Consider the following 25,352-nt stretch of genomic DNA (forward strand, 5'->3'; position numbering starts at 1 on the left):
GAAAGCTCTGATAGATTACAAATAAAATCAGCAGATCTCAAAAAAAGAGCTGCACTGAAGGAAGCACGTCTCAAGAGTGTCACTGTGGCATGATAAAGCCTGCATAGTCTTTGACAAGCTCAGCATTTAAAAATCCTTACCTGAAAAGTAATGTCTTAGAAATCAGATAGTTCTTTGGAATAATCAGATGTTTGATAGCCAACTCAATTAAATTAGTTCATCATTTGGCTAACTGAAAATGGAAAGGAAAATTATGGAGTGAAAACAGCATTTTGTGCCCTCTATATTGTACGAATGACAGCTCATGGCAAACAAAATCGAATGTGTTTGATCTATCTGCATTCGCTATAAAAATATGGATCAACAACAATAAACATAAATCCTCCCTTCTCTCAACGCTTACAAAGCTGACTGATTATTTACAGCACTTACCATTCACCCTACAAGGTGACTGGCTTAATTATTTGGTATAATACACAGGTTACTATCCAATGTGTCTCCCCCAAGATGTGTTTTAAACACTCACACCTATTATTGCTTAATTTTGCCCTAGTCGACCCCAATTTGTTGCTTATTTGTGTCCTGGGTTTTGTTATTTATGCCACAACTCAATCTGTCTTCCTTTCTTGCCTTCGCTCAAAGATAAGATAGCGATCCAAGGCCTCTTTCTGCTGCGATTTCAACCCACTCTTTTACTTTGCAACTTCTTAGTGATGTTTTTTGCTGGGCCATGACACTATGCCTTGGTAGATTATGTGTGTCTGTGATGTTTGGTAGTAAATCAGAATGTTGTCAAAGGATACCAACTCAAATGTTCTCAAATAAGGTTTGAATTTCCATTCATTATCAATTGGAAGTTGGCTAGCACATTGGTGAGCCTAAAAACCATCACCGAAATCTCAAAGTGCCAGTTACTGACTTCCATTTGTTCAATGCCTTTTAGATATGTTATTAGACACACCACAGCAACTGCCTCAATAGGATCAGCCCCTATTTCACACATAATATCACACATGAAATCGAACCTTTTATTTGAGCTTCTTGTGATCAAGCAATATTCCTCTAATTGTCTCCAATTTAATTCTGAGCTATTACTAGCCCACAATTCACATCAGAGGCAGTAGAAGCAGTAAAAGCTCAAAAAGAATTTGAATGGTTTTCTAATCCCATAATTGTGCCTTTCTACACCTATTTTGGAGATTAAATAAAGTTTTCCAGCCTCCCAAAGTTCTCTTCTTTCTGCAGCCTTCCTAACTAAGCTTTTTATTAAAGTCAATACCAGGATACTTGTATACGGTAACTATCCCAAGAGTGATGCCTTCAAAGTAGAAGTTACCCCAGACTGCTTTCTACTATAGGAAAAAATCATGATTTTGCTCTTGCTGATATTGACTTCCCCACATCTCTATTAAAATGGTCAAGGGCCTATAGTGTTATTGCAACCCATGAGTATTGCAACCCATGAGCTGCTTTAGCAAATTAAATAATATCATCAGAATCTAAAAAAGGCTATAGCATGAAAAACAAAGAGGAAAGAACACAAGAACTAGACCTATTAAGATAAAGTGAGAGAACCCAACACAAAAAATAGAAGAAGTGCCAATTGACTAATATTTAGGAGGTCAATGTAGCAGATTGTCTTTTAACCCCAATGGCGGTAAATCTCCAGACAATCACGATCATGCTTATCTTGTAAACCCTACTCCCTTGGCGAGCCACAATAATGTGGCACAGAAGCAACATTGCTTACCACCAAGCACCACGGTGTCAAGGAAATTATTAGTGAGAAGACTGTAACTCTTCGTAGCAGCTCTGTGTCAAGAGACACCATCTGCACCCCTATAAGCATCTAATGATATGAGACCTTATTGTTACCCTCTTGTGGTAGAAGAAATGGAAACTTTAATTGAATGATTTTTTGGGGGCCGCAATTTCAACTAAGCAAGTCTTTAGCAGCTGGTTTTTCTTTTCTGTACCAGGCATTACCAGAATCGGCAAAAAGTCTCTTGTATAATACTATATAGATTAATTAATATAATAATACACATACTCCCATCCAAATCTAAGAACTAAATAATAAAAAAATATATACAAATTAACAAACAATTGAAAATCTGAAGATTCAAATTACTATCTGAGGGCGCCATTTGCAACTAGGCCAGATTTTGTAACATGGAGAGATCTGTGCAAGGAAAAGGAAAGATGAGCAATTCGAGAGACAACTTCATTGCATTCTACCCTCTCGACAGTAAATCAGGTCAGCTTTTTCGAAGCAGCAAAACTAAATTTATTAGTTCTTGCCGCAGAACTACAGGCAAGGAACTGAATTTGATTAGTGATAAATATTTACCTTCTCAACAAATGAAATTGATGATCTTCATTAAAGTATACATAAAAATGTTTTTTAGCGAGTTTTCATGGATTCCCCTTTACAAATGTTTTTTTTTTTTCAGAGGTTTGCTGAAGTGATAAAAAACAGCTAGGTTCTTCGGGGCTTTCTTCATTTGCAGCACTATTCACTTCAAACAGCATTATCCATTACAGTTCATCATTGTCCATCCCATTTGTCCTGTAAGTGCAGACAAAACAGTGTCACCTGCAAAAAATTTAGAGCTTTCATTTGGTGCTATGTAGTACTGGTTGGTTTAGTTTGTTTTTGACTTTTAATTGGTTTCTGTTTTGATATTCTTGCTTTATAAATAATTTTGATTTTGCAGAACAAAAGTAAAACTGATGCAATTAAGATTCTTTAAGATTTGGAACAATTCTCATCATCAACTGTCCTGTTTTGGTGTGCCATCTCACTTCTGGTTAGTCCCCTATTCCATTTTTCTATTATTTGCTGCTACTCTTTTATGTCTGAGATCAGAATTCAGAAAACATAGTGTCAATCAAAACAATGCTCCCACTGTATCTGTCCTCATATAAAGCATCAACCAAAATAACATATATGTAGTGCTCAGAATTTCAACACAATATAATTCTATTTGTCTTTTTTAGACTTGGTGACCTAGAAAATGAAAAAATATTAATTAATTTTCATACACAACAACTTCAGAAGTGCAAGACGGTTTTTTGGAATTTTTATTGTGTATGAATTTTTTAACATCAACGTTTTGGATCACACTCAATGATCCCATCATCGGGATGAAAGAAAGTGCATGAGAATATAAATATAAGCTGCAGACTAGAGCCCACCCAGAGATATAGGAAGAGGGTGAGAAAGGGAGCATGAAAAACAAAGACGGAGGAATGCAAGAACTAGACCTATTAAGCTAAAGTGAGAGAACCCAACAATAAGAAAAGAAAAAAAACATTAAAGGATGTCATGTCCCCATTTTGGAGGCAATTTGATTTAATTAATTTAATTAATTAGGTTGTCCAAAATAATGAATATTTTATGAGGATGACTAATTAATTATTTTAATTAAATAAATAAGTGGTATTAAGTTAATAAAATAAAATAATGTTCTAGAAGTTTCTGGAGAAAGTGGAGAAAAAGAATAAATAGGCACCTCGGGCTTCATTCTAATCATCCCGTTGTTTATTTCTCTCTTGACATCAAATTGTGATTCAGTCACATAGTCTATTATGGAGCCAAGTGGTTTCAGATAGTCAGTTCATCTTTGAGAACGAAAACTCCCTTGGATTTGCATAACTGAAGAAGTGAAATATCTTCTGAAGGGTTGCACATTTGGAGGTGATACTTCAGTTACTTCAACTAGGGCATCATTGGGCCTAAGGCCATTTTTCAGCATTTCAGCATTTCGGGAGGCATTTTTAGCAGGGCCGAAATTATTGGAGGTCATTTCTAACAGGTCCAAAATTATAGGAAGCCATTTTAAAGCAAAACCGAAAAAAGCAGGCCAAAAAAGCAGTCCGAAAAAAGCAGGCCGAAAAAGCAAACCCAAAAAAAGCAGGCGGAAAAAGTAGTCCGAAAAAGCAACTCCGAAAAAAAAATCCGAAAAAGCAGTTCGGAAAAGCAAAAACAAAAAAAGCGAATCCGGAAAAAGCAAGTGGAAAAAGCAGATCAGAAAAAAGCAAAGCAGAAAGGGCAGCATTGTAGAAAATTATTATAGCCATCTACAATCAGGTTCTTCACTTCTCATTTGGCATATTTTCTGAGAAATGTAGGTTTTCAGTTGAGTACAAAATATAGCTTCAGCACTTCACTATTTTCATATTGTACTTGTCTTTGTTTGCCATTTGGCATTATTGGTATCAAAGGAAGGCTAGGATTTTGCAATTGAAAGAGCATTGTAATTTTTAGACTATCTATATTGCAAACCTAGAGTTTGATGATCAGCTTATTAGTTTGCATGCCAATTGTTTGACAATATGTCAATTGGCTGTAAGTTCTCTTTTTGGCATAAATAATGTTATAATTTTGTATACTAAGTGTTTATATTAATGCCACTTGGTTGTAAGTGCATTAATGCCATCCTAGGTTGCATCCAAAGTATTTGTCATAATTACTAATTGCTGTAGCTGCATATTGCAAGTAGTTTAAGTCACATATTTGTGTTGAATATTGCCAAAAGTAGTTGTACATTCATGTTAGGTCATTGTTTAGACAATCTGGAGTCTTTTGTAAGCATTCTCTTTGATGCAAATCGAAACAAGAGTTATTGCAGCAATCTGAAAAGTTATATCAGTCATATGACCCCTTATATGCAAAGTGTTTGACAAAATTCTTCGAGCCTTCAATTAGCATTTTAAGGTCGGATTTGAGCAAGGTCACTACAGTGGTATCAGAGCTTGCTTGCAAAGTGTTTGACGAAATGTCAAACCACTGAAGTATAAAGATTTTTCGTGTTTGAAGAAGTTATAACCTGTTGGGATTACAGTGGTATCAGAGCGGTTTCCTGCCAGCTTAATTGGGTTATTTCAGACTGAATTCAATTATCAGTATGGCTTTAACAGGAGACAAGGATTTGGAAGAAAGAATGCACAATGTAAAGAGGAAATTAGATTGTCCATTTCAGCAAACAGAGGACCTTCTAAGAACTTTGGAGGAGTTGGAAACTTATTTAGGCAAATTTGATCAATCAAGACCCGATGCTATGCAAACAACTTTATCTCCAGCATTTGGTTCGTTGGTTAAGCCTCGATTATTGAGACATCATGATGAGGTAATAAGACTTACAGCTCTCTCTTGCATTAGTGAAATCATGAGGATAATAGTTGGCCTTGATTCTTATGACGATCAAATTATGAGAGAGATACTTCATGCCATGGTAAAAAGCTTCGAAAAGTTGGACAACATCCGGGACCCTTATTTCACACAGAGGGCAAGATTACTTGAAGTATTTGCGAGGTGTAGATTTGAAAATATTATGTTGGCAATAGGTTGTATTGGTGACATTCGCAGGATGTTTAAATCATTTTGGAATATTATGGACGAGTTTCATCCCAGTAAGGTATTGGCATCAATGCACTCCATCATGTTCACAATCCTGTTTGCGGAGGATGAAATTTCTAAACTTTTGGCAAAAGACTTATGGTATGTTTGGACAAAAGAGAGGAATTTGTCACCTATGGCACATACGTGGTTAAAGAGCCTGATTGATAGGCCTAAGGATCGTACCTTCCCTATGACAAGCAGAAACTTGTATGAGGAGTTTAACAGACATGCGGATTCGATACAGGGAGACATTAGCACATCTTCAGGTAATGGTTTATCTGCATCATCTTCACAGGCAGAAGGGGTTACAAATGTTGTGCAGGTTGAGCCAGTTGCATCAGAAGGTGATATCACAATCACACCAGATTGCGTGATTGACACAGATAGTGATTACAGTACAATTGGGTTGGATGAAGTTACAGCAGTTGGGGATACTGTCATGTTCGAGGCTAGTAGCTCTTCACTTGGTTTGGCAAGCCAACTGAAGACAAGGGACAAGGATATCGTCGCGGCTTTATCTCATCATGACAGGATGCATGAATTGATTGAGAATCACATTTGGATGATTCAACTGCAGAAGAGACAGAAAGGAATCACAACAAGTTCTTCTTGTGTTGACTTACAGGCGATTAGGGAAGGAATGGGAACGATGAAGTTGAGTTATTTACATCTTCTATCAGATCGTGACCATCTTCTTAGCCTTGTCGGAGACTATTTAGATGCTTTGAGGAGGAAGGAGGAGGAAGTTGACAAGCTTTCTCACGAGCTTGAGGACACTCAAGCTTCTTTGGTGAATACTCCATTGGCATTACAGGACTGGGAGAGACATAGGGATAAGCATGGCATGGAGTTGAGTTTAGTTTCATCTTGCACTCCTGATACTCAGCTTTCTGCGGCACGTAAATCATATGTGATCGTTGATAATGTTGTGAGTTCATCTTGCATTCACATCCAGGATATAGGGACAATGTCAAACAGGTATGTGGAGTTAGTTGGTATTGGTCATATTACTCAGCTGAGGAGTTTGCTTGAGTTACCAGCTGATTCTAGTTTACGGATATGGACTCGAGATTGTTTCATTGGCGTTTGGGATTCAATTGACTGGAGATCTTTAACACTTTTTGGTAGCAGTGATTGTTTGGGTGCTATCATGGATTTGATTAGCAGATTGCACGGTGTTGTCTTTTCTTGTGCCAGCAGCTTGTCCGATGTTGGTATTAGTTTTTATACACCGGTGTTGGGCTTTGTTCATATATCCAGTCGACCATTCTTGTTGGAATGTGTTGATGATCTTTCATATTTGGCAGTGTGTACAGATGAGTCCCAGGATCATATTGGCATTGATGACATCCAGGAGGATGCAGTGGGCAGTTTTGAAGACTTAGTTTCCTTGGCAGTTTCTTTTGGTACAGAGGAGTTGGATAGCGGTGCTACAGTTTTTGATACTCCGTATGTTGATATGAGCTTTGAAGTTGTTTCGCAGGATATGGATGGTAATACTCTAGAGACCAATAACTTTGAGGATACTCCTTTAGACAGTGCATCAGAGGAGGTTGGTAGGAGACAGTCTAGCCAATGCCATCATGTGTCTAGTCAGTTGAGAGTTAGTGAACGAGACATTGCTATAGCTTGCCAGCATTTCGATGCTGCTCGTCAGTTGTTAGCAGTTTATGGATGGGGTTCTACTAGTGATGAGCAGGGAAGCAGTTATCTTTCCTTGACAGAGTTCCACTCTTTATGGGAGGCTATCCGGATTCTGAGACAGAATTATATGCAGTTGGTAGCCGACAAAAATTATCTTATGGAGTGGGGGAGTACAGCATACGATGCATTATTGGCCAAGGAAGATGAGGTGAGTGAGCTTACTCAGTAGCTCGAGGTGACTTCTGAGATTCTTGAGAGTACACAGTTGGCTTTCAAGGAGTCACAATTTCATTTGGCTAAGGTGACGATGGAGTTAGAGCGACTGCAATCTTTACTAGATTCTGTACAGTCACAAGCTGTGGTGTCTGGTGATCCGAGGATGTCCATGGTCGAGATTGTCAGAGACAGTGGAGATGGGGATGCATCCATCCTTGATACTAATATTGGCATATCAGGTTCGTTCCCACTAGAGTCAGATTCAGTTGAGTTGGGTGCTGCAGCAGATTGTTGTGGTATGCCTGACATGGTGGTGGCCTCTAGTACTAATGGCACGGAGACTACAGATGTTGTATCAAAGATCTCGTGTGATGTTGGTGAGCCGGCAGTTGGCATGGTTCCTACTAGTAATACTACTCCCTTCGCGATGTCTTCGGAGGTAGTAGTCAGTTCCAACTTGGTTAGTGATCGATTGCAATTAGTTACATCTGGACTGCAGTTTGAGCCACTGACTGAGATTGGCGCATTCTATCGACATTACACTGTGAGGTATGCTCATCAATTTACCTTTGATGACCATGTTGATGAGATGATGATACAGAGATGTACTTTGGTTCCTAGTGCTTGTCATCAGTTATGGGACGGTTTAACGCCTTGGGATGAGAGTGTGATGGGCATGACCTGGCGATAGGTTCTGCGGTTGACAGCTTGATAATACATGACTTAGAGTAGGAGTTTGGGAGTGATACTTCAGCGGTTGTTGTTATTGATTCTACTCCTTTGGCTATGACATCTCCTGACTTAACTGGTGATCAGTCACAGTGGGTTGTATCACTTGTTCATGGTGAGCTGTTGACTGAGGTTGGTTCTTTTTATCAACATTATACTGCAAGGTATGTACATCAATTAGCATTTGATCCTTGTGTTGAGGAGTTGATGGCAGGCAAATTTGGTTTGGGTTTCATTTCTTGTTGTTTATCTTGTGATGTCTTTTCACCATCAGCAGTGCATGGGAGTTATGGTTATGAGACAGTGGCCGGTGATCTGCAAAGTTGTGTTGACAGCAGGAGTTGTACAGTGTGTGGATTCTCCATACTTGGTACAGTTTCATTCAGGAGCGTTCACCATTGTTGTAGAGTTGGATTGTACATTCCGTATAGGCCAGTGGGATGCGTTGATGGTATTTACTGTGTTGGCAGTTTGGTTTGTCTACTTTACTTGGATTTTGATTTTCTAAGAGTTTGTGTCTCGTGGGTTTCTGACTGTGGCAGTTGTGATTTTGGAGTTTGGTTGAGCTGTAATTCTCAGTTTGATTATGGATTCCTTTTGGTTATATTGCAGAGGATATTACAGGAGCCTGTGTTAATTGACAGTAGTATAGTTCATGACGACATTTGGGATCCAGGTGGATTGATTGGTTTATTGTTCAGCCATTGCTTGGGGACAAGCAATTTCAAGAAGGGCGGACTGTCATGTCCCTATTTTGGAGGCAATTTGATTTAATTAATTTAATTAATTAGGTTGTCCAAAATAATGAATATTTTATGAGGATGACTAATTAATTATTTTAATTAAATAAATAAGTGGTATTAAGTTAATAAAATAAAATAATGTTCTAGAAATTTCAGGAGAAAGTGGAGAAAAAGAATAAATAGGCACCCCGGGCTTCATTCTAATCATCCAGTTGTTTATTTCTCTCTTGACATCAAATTGTGATTCAGTCACATAGTCTATTGTGGAGCCAAGTGGTTTCAGATAGTCAGTTGATCTTTGGGAACGAAAACTCCCTTGGATTTGCATAATTGAAGAAGTGAAATATCTTCTGAAGGGTTGCACATTTGGAGGTGATACTTCAGTCACTTCAGCTAGGGCATCATTGGGCCTAAGGCCATTTTTCAGCATTTCAGGAGGCATTTTTAGTAGGGCCGAAATTATTGGAGGTCATTTGTAGTATGTCCAAAATTATGGGAAGCCATTTTAAAGCAGAACCGAAAAAAGCAGGCCAAAAAAGCAGTCCAAAAAAAGGAGGCCGAAAAGGAAAACTCGAAAAAAGCAGGCGAAAAAAGCAGCTCCGAAAAAGCAATCCGAAAAGCAGTTCGAAAAAGCAAAAACGAAAAAAGCAAATCCGAAAAAAAAAAGTGAAAAAAGCAGATCGGAAAAAAGCAAAGCAGAAGGGGCAGCATTGTAGAAAATTATTATAGCCATCTACAATCAGGTTCTTCACTTTTCATTTGGCATATTTTTTGAAAAATGTAGGTTTTCAGCTGAGTACAAAATATAGCTTCAGCACTTCACTATTTTCATATTGTACTTGTCTTTGTTTGCCATTTGGCATTATTGGTATCAAAGGAAGGCTAGGATTTTGCAATTAAAAGAGCATTGTAATTTTTAGACTATCTATATTGCAAACCTAGAGTTTGATGATCAGCTTATTAGTTTGCATGCCAATTGTTTGACAATATGTCAATTGGCTGTAAGTTCTCTTTTTGGCATAAATAATGTTATAATTTTGCATACTAAGTGTTTATATTAATGCCACTTGATTGTAAGTGCATTAATGCCATCCTAGGTTGCATCCAAAGTATTTGTCATAATTACTAATTGCTGTAGCTGCATATTGCAAGTAGTTTAAGTCACATATTTGTGTTGAATATTGCCAAAATTAGTTGCACATTCATGTTAGGTCATTGTTTAGACAATCTAAAGTCTTTTGTAAGCATTCTCTTTGATGCAAATCGAAACAAGAGTTATTGCAGCAATCTGAAAAGTTATATCAGTCATATGATCCCTTGTATGCAAAGTGTTTGACAAATTCTTCGAGCCTTCAATCAGCATTTTAAGGTCGGATTTGAGCAGGGTCATTACAGTGGTATCAGAGCTTGCTTACAAAGGACAACACAAAAAGGAGAAGTGCCAATTGACTAATATTCACTCAAAATTTTCTGCCAAAGAGAAGCCCCCTGTTTCTCAAATTTTTTGGTGTTGGTGTGTTTTATTCATCCCTTACTTTGACCCTACCTCTACTGTGAGTGCTTTAAAAATAGCCCTTTTACTGTAATATCATAGTATTCGCTAAATTTAGAACTGTTGTGCTCCTGATTACAAGATAGTATGAAATTGGAATTTACAAACCAGTTAAAGTTGAAATCTTTAATATCATTGTCAAGGCCATTTTGAAGAAGAGAGCACATTCTCAACGAGGCAACTCATCCTTTTCAATTCAAATCGCCTTTCCTTCCTTCTTTGGTAACTTCTACATTTCTTGTTCATGTTAAGTATATTTTTTAACAGTTCCTTTCACAAACTTGAATGATTCAACTAATATTTATTATTATACTATAATATTGCATAGCTAGAAAATAAATTTCAAAATAGAAAAAATTATTTGATTATTTCAGATTCAAATATTAACTTCCTACTTCATCTTTGAAGATGAAGAACGAGGGATATATGGGGCCAGTACATCCCATAAACTCCACATTCCTGTGTTCCTTGAACTAATCCTTATACCCATATGCAATTCAATTATAAAAATTAATTTCCATTTTATATTTATTAGAATTATAAAAAGAGATTGTGCTATACTGAGGACTAAATTTGTTCACAACCTGAGCCAAAAAAGTTAGATATTATTTTGGTCAATTGTATTTAGGTTAGATGTTTTTTCTGGATTCCTTCTTTCTAATCATCTCCAACATACAGTAATAACACAGGAAAAAAGAGATGAATGAATGAAAGATTTTAATGGGGCCCACCAGATCAAATAGTCTAGAGGAAAAACTATAAATTTCTGACAATAACCCCATAGATAACTGAAACACCAATAACTTTCCAATATAACAATTGCCAAAAGCATATATGAAACAGAATCACACTAAAAATTTAGGGTAGGCTTTAATAATTAAAAATGATAAACGAGGGAAACAATAAATATAAAGATAAATAGCATACAGCTATTTCAAGCAAATAGAAAGTTACAATAAAATAAAAGCCAAGGTCATGCATTTTTCGACAATCTACAGATCCCTCGTTCTATATCCAAATTTTATTGGATCAAAACAATCTCAATGGCACTAAATATACTGCAATAACTCATGTTATTGAATCAGCTTAAGCTTTATAATGTGGAACTAATATTTTAATTAATACTTGCAATGGAATAAGAAGAAGACAAAAAGGCTGAGAGGTGGAGAGCAGGGTTCCCGAACAGGTTTGCAGAGGGTTACAGTAAACCAGGTTGAAATTTTCAGCACTAAGGAAGGTTTGAGCCGTTCAGGAGACGTGAAAGCCTGAGCTATTGAGGAAATAGAAATGGGAGATGGCAGGGAGGGGGTAGAAACATTAAAGAAAGGTGTCAGCAGAAAAAAGTGGGACAGCAAAGTGGGGGAAAATGGCATAAAGAGGGTGAAAGGAACAGTTTTAATGGACAAAGGAGTCATCCAATGCAAAGGTTCACATCCGTCAATCTGGGAGGAAGATATTGCTAAGAGATTAAGGAAACCACAGATAGTAGTGAACCAAGAGAAGCAGATGATAGAGGCACAGCAAATGACAAGGTGCACAGTAGAAAGGGTGGTTTTAGAATCGGGTCCTATGAAGGACAAGAAAGATTTGCTCAAAAAGAATGCTTTCTTTATGAAATGTGGAGGACCATGGCTTGCAATAGGGAAGATAAAAACTTGGTGTGATGAGAAGTGGGGGAAGGTGAAAGATTTCAAAACTCTGGAGAATGGGTTTTGTGGTGGAGATGGCCCAAGATAGAGACTGGATTCTAAATGGAGGACCATATTTTCAAGAGGGGTTTGGGTTCCAAATTTTGACCCTACAAAGGAAACAAGCATTTTCCTCTCTAGGTGGGCTTGAGAAACCTACCTCAGGAATATCGGGCTAAACATTGTTATAGAGAGATTGGAAATAAACTGGCAACATTTATTAACGCTATGGAAATGGTTGATAAGGAAACCCTACAAATGTTTCCAATAATATGCATAATGTGGAATGATTGTTACCCTTTACCAGAAATGGTTGAGATCTTCGTGAGGGAGAGGTCTAGAGGCAGTCTAGAGGCAGCCGGTGTCGATGGAAGAAGGTGTGATGCTGTGTGAGCATTGTCTATGTGAGGAGCATGATTCAGAAAGTTGTAAGCAAGATGGCCGACACAAAGGAAAAGAGGATGAAAACTATTAAGTAAGGCGATTGAGATCGCTAGAACAAAGGAAGGGGTATAGGGAGAGTTAGAGAAGCACTCAAATTGGTTGTCGCAAAAGTGGAAAGCACTATGATGTGGAAAACCAAAGAAAATAACTATCAAGAGAGTGAAAAAGTTGCGGTTGAAATAATGGTGTTGGAGCAGGGGGTCGAGTCTAGTGAAGGTTCGAGTAGTGTTTTTCAGCAGGAACTCCAACAAGAAAAGGAAAGGGATGAGGCACAGCAATTTAGAGTCCTTAAAGGAAATGATAGAAATGGGAAAATGCAAGGGCTAAGAGGGGACATTGAGTTGGGGGGAATGTGTAATATAAGGGATGAACAGATAGCTTGTATCTGTAGAGAGGAACGTCAAAAGCCACAAAGTAGTGTGGGGAGGGAAGCAGAGGAGCTTATAAGGAATAGGGAAACACAAAAGAGGTGGGAGGAGGATGATGGTTATAAGACAATTTCAGAAGGGGATGAAGATAGAGGTTTTGGGGAGGCTTTTAAAGATATTGAAATCTCCCCAATTAGAAACCTAAAAGGAGGCTCTGGAGTTTCAAGCTCGGATGAAAGCTCGAGTGAGGATGATTTGGGAAGGGAGGATGTAGTGGTAGAAGATTACCTAGGGATGGAAGAGAAAATGGCTCTCAAAGAGAAAAGAACTCTAGGAAAAATGGAGAAGTAAAAAGCATAAAGTTCAGATAGGAGAGAGTCAAAAGAGGGGTAGAAGAACACTAAATGCTCTGATCCAAATCGCAAGGAGTGCAAGAGGCCAAAGCAAACTGAAGATGAGAAGGGGCAAAAACCCATCCCGGAAGGGATGAAGATCTTATCATGGAATGTTAGGGGGGCTATAATGCCCCTAACAAGATGCGCTTGATCAAGAGAGACCTTGATCAAGCAATATTGGATGTGGTTCTATTTCAAGAATCAAAGATAAAAATATATGATATCGAAGGTGTAGAAAGGAAGTTTGGGAAATGGCAGAGTGATTAGGTTGCTGCAAAAGGAGCTTCAGGGGGAATAAGTGTTATATGGATGGAGGATTCGATGGTTGGGGTAGCAATGCAGAAGGAGAAAAACTGGCAATGGGTCAAAGTTCAAAGCAATTAGGATCTGAATTCAATGTGCTCAATGTGTATGGACCGGTTCAAAGTAGGGAGAAAAGAGAGTTATGGAAAGCTTTAACAGAAATTTTAGAAATCCTACAAGATGAAATCACAATCTTGGGGGCGAGGGGGGGGGGGGGGGGGGGATTATAATGGCATTCTCTACCCTGAGGAGAAAATGTGGGGGAGAGGTTGGCAAATGACTAAATAGGAGGACTTTTCAGCTTTTGTGACGGATACTAGTTTAGTGAACATTCCTTTTAAGCAGGGGGAATTCACCTGCAATAATAGAAGACCAAGTTTTGTGAATATTGCAGAAAAGTTGGACAGGTTACTTTTAGGGGGAGATTGGACACTAGTGAAATGGATGGTTGAAGCTGAAATTTTACCAATCTATGGATCTGACCACTTTCCAATTAGTTTGAGAATTCAGGAAGAGTGCTCTCCTGATAGGTGTCTGTTTAAATTTGAAGCAATGTGGTTCAGAGAGGTTGGTTTTAAAGAGTTTGTCGAACAGTGATGGAAAGAAGCCCCTATCTGGGAAGGAAATAAAATGTTCAAAATTTTTAAAAAGCTACAGCATATTAAAGGAAAGTTGAAGGTCTAGAATAGGGAATCTCTCCAAAATATTTTCAAGAGAAAAGATTTTTGAAACTTTCTTTAAAAAATATAATGAAGGAATTATTCAAAAAGGAATGAATGAGGACTTCCAAGAAGAAAAGAAGTTGAAAAAGGAATATGAAGAAATTCTAGGGAGAGAAGAAGTGTTTTGGAGGTACAAATCAAAAAAAACACGGTTAAAAGAAGGAGATAGGAATACAAAGTTTTTTCACAATTCACTAAAAGTCAAAAGAGCCCATAATAAGATTTTCTCTATAAAAAATTCAAAGGGATTAGTGGTAAATGATCCAATGGGTGATTAAAAGGGAGGCTGTAGATTTTTTTAAAGAAAGAGGAAGGCTAGAGGATGAAGGAGGGGCTTTAGAAGAGGAAGTCTTGGAGTGTATTCCAGAGTGTGTTACAGAGTTGCAGAATGAAATGCTGAATGCAAAAGTAACTAAAGAAGAGGTTATTTTGGCTCTATGGGGATTAGGTAAAAATAAAAGCCCAGGGCCAGAGGGCTTTACAGGGAGTTTTTTTAGATTCTTTTGGGATTGCATAGGGGTTGAAGTGTGGGAGATGGTCGAGGAATCTAGGAGAAGTGGGTTTGTTTTAAAAGACATTAACTATACCTTTATTGCCAAAGAAAGAAGAAAGTAGGACCTTTGAAGATTTCAAGCCAATCCCTTTGTGCAATATTCTGTATAAAATCATTTCTATAGTAATTGCAAATAGGTTATAGTTGGTTCTAAATGATGTAATTTTAGAGGAACAAAGTGGATTTGCACTGGGTAGATCCATTTTTGAAGGGGTGATAATAGCCCATGAAATGATCCACTCCATAAGAGTTAAGAAACTCAACAAAATGATAGTGAAACTGGATATAAGGACAGCCTATGATGAGGTAAATAGAGGTTTTTTGTTCAAAGTTCTGAAAAAATTTGATTTTAATGACGAATGGATTAGTTGGGTAAAAGGATGCTTAAGTTCTGTCAGATTTTCATTTCTGGTAAATGGTAGCCCTCAAGGTTTCTTTGAGTTAGAAAAAGGCGTAAGACAGGGGGACCCATTATCCCCTTTTCTTTTCATTATTCTAGCAGAAATTATGGGACGTTTGATTCGAGAAAAAAAGAATTAGAGGTTTGTGGAAAGATGTCAAAGTAGCAAGAGGAGTGGACCCTATTTCTCATCTTTAATTTGTGGATGATACTTTTCTAACATGCGAAGCATCAGAGCAGGAAGCCAGACTGATGAAAAGGACTTTAGAAATTTATGGAAAAGTCTCAAGACAAAAGACCAATTGGGCAAAATCAAGAATTTTTTTCTTCAATAACCCTATTAATAAAAGAATGGTAATAGGCAAAATTCTGAATATTAAGCAAGGTTTACTTCCAAGTAGGTATTTGAGAATCCCATTGTTTCAGGGAAGAAACAAAAGTGATGTGTGGAAGGATCTGGCTGAAAAGTGTTTTAGAAAAATGGAAGGATGGAAGGGTTAATGGTTGTCCTTGGCAGGGAAAATCTTGATGTTAAAATTAGTTGTCGCTGCAGTGCCTTTTTTTCAATGATGTGCCTAAAAATTCCAAAAAAGGTAATTGATATTGTGGAAAAACAGATGCAGAGATTCTTCTAGAGTAGAGCAGGGGAATGTAAAAAATAGCCGTTATTAAAATGGGGAAAAATTGCAGACCAAAAAAAAATGGGGGAGCTGGGATTAGAGATTGGAATACTATGAATATTGCTTTAGGATCAAAAATTAGTTTGGCAGATAGTAACTAATGCTGATCAAATATGGTCAAAAATTCTAAGGGCAGAATACTTGGATTCAAATGAAGAAATAAGGATTTCAACAATAGAAAACCCAGTGTAGGGGCCGACAATTTGGAACTTTATTTTATCTTGCAGACATGTCATAATAGACCATATATCGTGGGTAACTGGATATGGAAATCAAGCAAAGTTTTGGGAGGATTCCTGGAATGGTTATAAAACTTTAGATGAAGAATGTCAGGATAGAGAGTTGAAACAGAAACTTTGTGAGTTATGGGGAAGGACTGTAAGGCATTATGTCATTGAAAAGGATGGAATCCTAGGTAAAGTGTGGGAATGGAAGGATTGGAGGGTAGAAGGCCTTTCACAGAGACAACAACAATCTCTAAAGGAAATTTTCACTCGAAGGGAAGTATACATTATTGACAAAAGGGATAAGATAAGTTGGTGTGCGGCAGCCTCAGGTAAGTTCTCAATTAAACTTGGTTATGAATTAATAGAAAACAGAGAAGAGATTTGTTTTGAAGCGAGGGACTTATGCAAGAATAAAGAAATATTACCAAAGGCTAGAACTTTCTTATGGTTAGCTATCCAAGGCCGAATCTTGATAGGGGAAAAAAGAAGGAAATTTGGTTTTCAAGTGTAAGAATTTGGCTTAGGCCAGAATTCACCCAAGAACAAAAGAACTCAACACAAGCACACAGTAGACCAAAATAGACAGAGTATGATCAGAATGACGATATTCATTCAATAACTGCTTGAGAGTACACTAGGAGTGCCTGAATATAAAGGCCTCAGGAGAGCTTCTAGAATGCATAGATGTCAGCATCATAATATGTCATACAACCAGGCACATGTCTACCAGATATGGGTTATCCTCCATTGATCACGAGATTAAATGCGATGATGTAAGGATAAGCCTACAGTGGTGTAGCACACAAATCAGTGGTGTAGACAACATGTGCTAAATGAGGAGTGCGGATAACTGTATTGTCAACATGACAACTCAATGAATGATGCATACTCTTGTGTTGTAGACACCATGTGCATAATTAGAGTTGTGTAACTCAATGAGAGTACACAAACTCCTAAGTGTCTCACCTAAAATAATAATAAAATAATGCAAAATAATTAAATAATGCATTAACCTAAGTAAACGTAAGTAAGTGTAATAAGTAAATACTTATTTACACCAACACCCCCCCTTAAGTGCAACTTAGGGGAATGCCCTTAAGCTTACGAAATCTAGGATGAAATGCAATATGGGTCCCGGCTACTAGACCATGTTAGGTACCCATGTACATAATGATATGTAATCTCCCATAAAATGGGGAAAGAGGGAAAACCTCATGGGAAAAACCCTCCCCCAAAAAGAGAGATAAAGGGATGCATGGATGGATGGAGTAATCAAGACCCCCCCATTACAACATACATCCAGTATATATATAAAAGAACGATGAGAAGGGGGAGAGAGACAGGATAGGCTCCCCCGCCCTCCCCCCCCCCCCAAAGAAGAATGCCAAACAGTGACTGCTCCAATGAAGAAGCTGATCCAAGACTACAAAATGGTGTTCCTCCCCTTAGGAAGAAACAATGTCAAGGGTACAAATGAGACGCTTCCGCTGTGTGTGGAAAGAATCCCATGGATAAGTTATGTCTCTGAAACCTGCTCAACTGCCTGAAGAACCTGTCCCAAAGAACTGTCTATCTCTGCAACTGATGAAGAACCCTGCTGCAACTATTGATCATAAGTATCCACAATCACTTCAACCTGGGAGGATTGATCATGTAGAGAATGAACAAGAGAGTCGGATGGAACCCTCGTGACAACTAAAGAAGGTAATTCTGCATCAAGAAGAGGCAAATCATCAATATTGTCCCCCAAATCTATCACTGAACCTGTATCTGGAAGACTAGATGTACCCTATTATTTTGGACCTATCACTGTGGCGATGTATGCATGTGGACTGCACTGATGAAGTGACCTCTCACTATAACTATCAATAGAACCCCACATGTCTGAATCTGTTCAAGCACTATCGCTGAAATCACTATGAGTATCCACACTGTATGATGTGCGAAGAGGAGTAGAGGACAAGCTTGGTGAACTTTCCTCAAAATGTAAATCCTTCTCCACAAAAATCTGATGTCTCTCAGGATCTAGAAGTCTATATGCCTTCACACTGTCTTCATAACCAATGAAAGTACAAGGCCGAGATGACTGTGCCTTGCATCCCCTGGAAAATATCTTTGCCCATGCAGGACAACCGAAGACTCTGAAGTGTGTCACAATAGGTTTTCTGCCGCACCATGCCTCAAAAGGAGTTTTGCCATCTAAGGCTAGATGAGGAGAACGATTAAGAATGTGAGTGGCACTAGAGATTGCTTCGACTTCTAATGATCGATCTAGAGACTTGGCATGAATCATGCAACTTGCCATAGACTTAAGAGTGCGGATCCTCAAAGCTGCAACATCTGTCTTATGCGGACTGAATGCTGGCGAAGTCTAAAGATCAATGCCCTTATGTCTACAAAAGTCCATAAGTCTTCTGTTCACATACATGTTTCCATTGTCCATGCGAAGTACGTTGATGGCCTTTCTGGATTTCCGTTCTACATGAGTCTTGAAGTTTAGAAATGTGTCCAACACTTCATTCTTACTATGCAAAAAGTAGACCTAAGTGAACCTTGAAAAGTCATCAACAAAGGTGAGTATGTAGCAACCCTGTCTGGATGCAAAAGGACCTACTAATACCATGTGAACCATCTGTAGAACACCTGTTGCTCTAGAAGACTTCCCTCTTTGTAACTTCCCCTCTAGATGCATATCCACTGAATCTATTGAACATTCACCCTTAGAAAAGTTGATTTGAGGTAGACCTTTCACCATTTGGTATGTGCAAAGTTGCTGAAGATAGCAATAGTCAAGATGACCATACCGCGCATGCCATAGTTGCATGTTTGAATTGGATTGAGATAACAAGGCCTTTGAAAGAGACTTGGGTACAAAATGAGAGAAAGAGTACAACCTCTTGTGATCATTCACTTTCCCCACTGCAACCAAGGAATCGTCCTGAAGACTGTGCACTTTTACTGAGTCTGGAAGGAACTCAACTCTATGTCCATCTCCAAGGTGAGTGATTTGGTAGATTGAGAGGAGATTCGAACTTAGGTTTGGAACATAGAGAACTTCTTAAAACTCTCCATTTTCCATCTCCACGTTTCCTTTTCCTTCAACTTCCATTTTGCTATCATTCCCCATGAAGATGTGTGGTACCTTTGAGTGATTCAATGAAGAAAAATCCTCCTTTGAAGAACCCATATGATATGAGGCACCTGAGTCAAATATCCATTCTTTTGAAGAGTTCAAATTAGCCATGAGTGCTTGCCCTTTGCCCTTTAAATCTGAAGATGATCCTTTCTCCTTGTAAGCATTAGGTAATGGAACATTATGTTTCTTCATGATGTTGGTCAACTCATCAATCTTTTTAAGATAGTACTCATGCTCTTCATGACCCGATTTATTGCAATAAGCACACTTCTTCTTCTCCTTATTGTTGTCCCCTTTCTTGTTGGAATTCGAGGACTTGCCTTGTTGATTGGATTGTGGTGTTGTTTTTTCTGCATCCTCAGATTTGTCTTTCTTCCACTTCTTCTTACCCTTTCCTTTATTTGAAGATTGTGCAACTGAATTTTGAGAACCTCATTGTTGGCCACCAATGCTTTGGACTAAGGTGATTTGAGAATCCCCATTGATTTCAACTTCTTTTCTTCATCATCCAACAGTTTAGCATATTCATCAAAAGTGACTTTCTTGTAGGCAGACCCTAAGGTAGTCTTTGAGGTGTTAAAAGAAGATACAAATGTGGAATACTCCGATGGCAGCTTGTTATGGATGAGATAGATCAGTCTGTCATCTTTGATAGAACTCCCACAATCAGTAAGCTTTGTCCTTAATTCATTCACCTTGATGATGAAGTCCTGTATAGAGTCATATGACTTAGGATCTAAGGAAACAAGCTCATCTTCAATTTTGAACACATCCTCTTCAGACACTTTACCATAAAGGTTTTCGAGGGTATCCCAAGCTTCCTTGGATGTAGAACACTTCTTGATTTGATACATGATTTTATCATCTACCCCTAAACATACATCACCTACGGCTTTCCTATTCATTGCTACCCAATTAAAAATTTCACTTGCTGATACATTATCACCTGCTGGTTTAGGAAGAGTACCATCTACAAATTGTGAAACTCCATTATGCATTAAGTGATACAACATTTTGATTGACCACGAAGCATAGTTATGAGGAGTTAATTTAGGAAACTTAAAGTTGCCCATAATGCAGAAAATGAAAGAAAATTGCAAAAAAGAGAGTACACAACACCAAGAACACCCCCCCTTTTCACAAAATCAAGAAACCCCCCCAAAATAGATGCTTTGGGCACTTTATCAGTAGTGCGATTACAATGGGCCACTTGCCAATTTTGGCCTTCGTGGACTTTTCATTTTGCTTGTTACAACCTCTTAATAGAGTACAAATCTGAAACTTTACAAAGTGCTACAATTATGAAGCATTACAAAGCAAAGAAAGGCCCTATTGCTGAAAGTGATAATTTTGTCCACAAAACACTACAATCTGATGCCAGATCTGGAAAGTTGACGAAAAAATACGCATTTTCAAAAAAAACGGAACCTGTTTTCGACTCCAGATGTGCCCGTACGAAGCATTTGAAGTTGCAAAATGCAAGATTATCCAGGTACAGTCGCCACAAAATGCAATTTCTGAAAAATCCTTGCACCAAAACCAGAAAACAGCTGCACCATTGAAAAATTTAGAAAATTCTACCCAATTTCAAAAAAAATCGCACCTGATTTGGAGTTCGGATGTACGAGTTATGGCCTCCTCAAGTTGGACTACAAAATTGAAAATCAATCTGGAGAGGGGTTGCATCAGCGAATGGTGGGGTTAAATTTGACGGTCATATGGTCATCACAACAGTTCAATTGGGCCCTTTTTTGACGTCCAAACGGGCGTCAAATTTAGCACAATAAAATGATGATGTCAGCGAACTCCACCCCTTGTGATGACGTCAACATTGCATCAGCATGGTACGTAATAGTACGGACTGTACAGACAATGCAAACGTGTCCGGTTGACTGTGCAAGTACGGATGTCTGTGTGTCTGTCTGCGTCACTGCTAACTGGGCACTGACAGGGATTGTATAGCCGGATGGTGACTATTCAGGGTCTGCGTGGCAGTGTTTCCACGTGCTGCGATGTAGCGCTGCAGGTACGCTGATTAAGCAATGTGGCGACGCTCCACGTGTCCGAGGTAGATCAGTGCAGGTGTCTGCATGGCAAGGAGATTTTGCAGAGTTCTCGCCGAGATTCTTTCCAACTGTTGTCGGGATATTCTACGCCAAATACCGTTTCGTGTGCAGCAACTGCCGGAGAGGATTTCCTTGCGCGGGTACCAGAGATTGTTGCGGGCGCCGGATTTAATTTTACTGCCGTCAGAGTTTAGGATTATAGTCCCACATGCATGGGGTGTTGAGAGAATGTGCTGTTTAAAATACAGCTGTCGCGGGCTGCTAAACAAAACGGCCACCAATTTCGAGCTCTCACCAGTGGTGGGTGCCGAGAATTAATGCCGGTAGTTTGACGCCAGATTTGTTGAATGCGGTGCCGGCTTAAATAATGGTACGGCGTGCCAATTTAAATCCGAAATTTACAGTACGGCCCACAGATTTAATTAGCCCACAGTATAAATGATATAAACCCTGCGACTTAGTAAGATATATCCAACAAAAAATACAGAGCCGAGCCGGGGTGTCACTGCTCGGTTCGGCCAAAAAATTTTCTCTGCCGTACTAACTAAAAAAATCAGAAAATATGCAAATTCGAAAATAAATTGCAGAGTAGATCCGAAAAAATAACTAATCAGATCAAATAAACAATCATACCTGAACTACGAATCAGAACAAAATTTTGCCTCACGATCAACTTTCACCAAATATAAGCAAATTTATAGTCGATCTTCACCGAATCAATGTTCCGGACACAACGGTGAGGTCAAATCTGGCTCTAGACGCTCCCAATTTCTGCGGATCCTCCGGATTCGTGTCGAGATGTTGAAGCATGAACAGTCTCGAACGGCTATGCGATGAGAATTTCCCTCAGCTCTGATACCATGTAAGAATTTGGCTTAGGCCAGAATTCACCCAAGAACTAAAGAATTCAACACAAGCACACAATAGACCAAAATAGACAGAGTATGATCAGAATGACGATATTCATTCAATAACTGCTTGAGAGCACACTAGGAGTGCCTGAATATAAAAGCCTCAAGAGAGCTTCTAGAATGCATAGAAGTCAGCATCATGATATGTCATACAACCAGGCACATGTCCACCAGATATGGGTTATTCTCCATTGAGCACGGGATTAAGTGCGATAATGTGAGGATAAGCCTACAATGGTGTAGCACGCAAATCAGTGGTGTAGACAACATGTGCTAAATGAGGAGTGCGGATAACTATGTTGTCAACATGACAACTCAGTGAATGATGCATACTCCTGTGTAGACACCATGTGCATAATTAGAGTTGCGTAACTCAATGAGAGTACACAAACTCTTAAGTGTCTCACCTAAAATAATAATAAAATAATACAAAATAATTAAATAATGCATTAACCTAAGTAAACTTAAGTGTAATAAGTAAATACTTATTTACACCAACATCAAGGACCAACAAAATGTGTTATGTGTGGTAGAGAGGAAGAGAGTGTTGATCATTTACTGCTAAATTGTGAAGTGGCAACTAGATGTTGGAGTTATATTCAAGGAAAATTGGGATGGTTTGGACCATGGTGCCCCTCTCTTATGGCTTTCATCATTTCATGGCCAAGGATGAGTAGGAGAATATACTAGAATGTGTATGGAGGGTAAGCCCTTTGATTGTTATCTAGGAGGTGTGGAACAAGAGAAATAGGAGGATCTTCTAAGAAGTGACTGAAACAATAGAACAGCTCTTGCAAAGAATTGATCGTTCGATAGAGGAAGTTGTTAGTACTGCAGTGTTGAGGAAAAATATGTTAAAAATTGTGTTCATGAGTAGTGACAGAGCTATTCAGAAAGAATGGTCGGGGATCAAAAATGGATAGGCTAGAGCAAAGGGGGCACGTCACGGGGTCGATCTCTGATTCGCTTTGCAAGCATTTATACATCACACTTTCATGCTTGTTTGTTTCAAATTGTATTTATTTTCTTTAAAACAGGAATGCTTTCTTTTTCTTCATATTCAAAATGTGATTTGTTTAGAGACATCAACACCTATTTCACGTATCGTAGCTATAGGATTGAAGACTGTTTTCGCCAATTTAGTACGATATGTAATTTATTTGTTTGTTTTTCCAAAATCCTGTTATAATTTTGTATTGCTGCAGTCTGCGGGATGAATTACTTTTAAATTTTTCTGGCATTTTTATTATATTAATTTTGTTTAATAATTTCTGTGTGCGGAACATGGAGATAGGTCACTGAATTTATGTAGTCCCTTTTTATGGACTTTTTTATAACTCTGTAAGAAATTGGTCTAGCTGTGCAGTAAACCCTTTTTACAGTAAATGAAGCTGAGTAGAATTGAGAACGGAAGCTATTAATATAGTTTTTAATGTCAGCATGATATACTTATCAGTGTTTAAGTTTAATCGATGGCCATACATTAGCAAACGTGTTCAGAATTTGTTTCCTATTCTTTCACAAATGCACAGTATCTTTCAGTAAGCTGAGATTTGTTTGAGAATTTTGAAATTTATTTTTCATTTATATTTAAGTTTTTTCTAATATCTGGCGGTGCCCTCTGTATTTTAATTTGTCAGAGAGTAACAAAGATTGAATTCAACATAGCAAGAATTAGCAACAAATAAGAGAAATAAGCTTAAACATGAAAGTTGTACAGAGATATAACTTCAAGAAACTCACTTATAAGTGAAATTCCAAGAATACTCGCAATCATTTTCTCAAAAATAGCAAATCTAGTAGTGAGACTTGTATTTGTTTTGCTCATTTAGATCAGTCACTCTTGGAATTGGATGTCAAATTAGTTGGGGTAGGATACACCTAAAATTGAATGTTTGAATTTAACTACACCAAGGGTTTGGATGTCAGTTTCACCCAGATCTGAATGTAAGATGTCAAATTCATCCTGCTATAAACTTACACGCTGAATAATTTAATCAACTTGAAATTAATTTTTTTTACATTTTAACATTTAATCTATTCAATTTAGGGCCTAGTGTGCTGGTCAAAAAGTGATATTTAATTTTGGAGCAGAGTAATTTCTCATTTCAATTTGGATTTTGTTTTAGTTTTATAATTACTGCCTAAAATTAATACCACATTTTAGGGTTATATGATGCACATTTCTCTTAACTTCTCCAAAACTTGAGATATACGTGCAAACTATGCAACAATCACTGCTGAATATTTCACACTTTATCCTGATTTCAGGAACAAAGCCACAAATATCTCCGATAATCAAGTCTGTTAAATTTGGAAGGCAGGGTATTTCTCTTAAAGATTTTCCTTCACACTTTTATTAAATGTTTCTCAAGGATTCTACTACAGCTTAAGCTGATTTTTTTTGGTTGGTAATAATTTTTTATTTTATTATATAAAGGATTTTTACATAAGTACAAACATAGGCTTTCTTGGATAGCCTTGCCCTCCCTTTTACACTTATAGTAAATAACAACTTTCTACTGATCACTGAAACCTAATCGACTTTGGCCCCTTTTTATGGCTATACGATAGACAAGTTTCATCACACAATCTGCCAGACAAAATTTGCAACCATTGTTTGTCCAATATGGAAAACTATATGAAAGCATCACTTATGGTCTCCTATGCTCTTGAACACTGTCTTGGCTTATAATGACAGAAGGTTCTCTTTCGATCATATAAAGATCCTGATTTTCACATCAGTTGATCTCTCATGTATAATTTTGTAAACTAAAAACTTTCTATCAAAACTCACTCAGCAACCATGTTAGATTGAATAGAGAAGTCCACATCTAATAGATATGGATCTGGATCTAAAATTAAACATTATTTTATATGTCTACTCCAAGACATTTCTTTTTCCAGAAGCCCAACCTTCGCAAAGACTATCCATTCAGCGAGAAGCTGTATAAGAGAAAGGAAATCTAGAAAAGGAATTATATAACTCTGCTCTTAGAGAAAAAGAACGTCATTACATTGTAAAGGTAAATATTATATATGTGTGTCTTCTACAATGTGAAAATTACGTTTCCCCTAATTGTCTTCCAAATATTTGACAGTCCCAGTCCAAAAAGTAGAAAAGCAGTCATATGTCTAATACTCTCTCCTTCACCTTCTTATGTGCTTGTA

General features: G+C 37.9%; 1 protein-coding gene across 14 annotated transcripts in view; it reads right to left on the minus strand.

The window, feature by feature from the left end:
* The window catches only part of LOC149540389 (uncharacterized), a 219,351-nt gene that overhangs the window by 188,720 nt on the left and 5,279 nt on the right, over positions 1 to 25,352 (minus strand). Inside the window, exon 1 of one of the 14 annotated variants that reach the window (XM_089801490.1) lies at positions 20 to 126. The exons of the other annotated variants lie outside the window; for them this stretch is intronic. The gene's annotated coding sequence lies outside the window, so the exon portion shown is untranslated. Of the gene's footprint in view, positions 1 to 19; positions 127 to 25,352 lie in introns of those variants that run through there. 14 annotated transcript variants of the gene reach the window in all.

This window comes from Cupressus sempervirens, chromosome 9 (genome assembly GCF_028749045.1).
Source record: "Cupressus sempervirens isolate cs-2001-9-10 chromosome 9, ASM2874904v1, whole genome shotgun sequence".
In the NCBI taxonomy this organism is placed as follows: domain Eukaryota; kingdom Viridiplantae; phylum Streptophyta; class Pinopsida; order Cupressales; family Cupressaceae; genus Cupressus; species Cupressus sempervirens.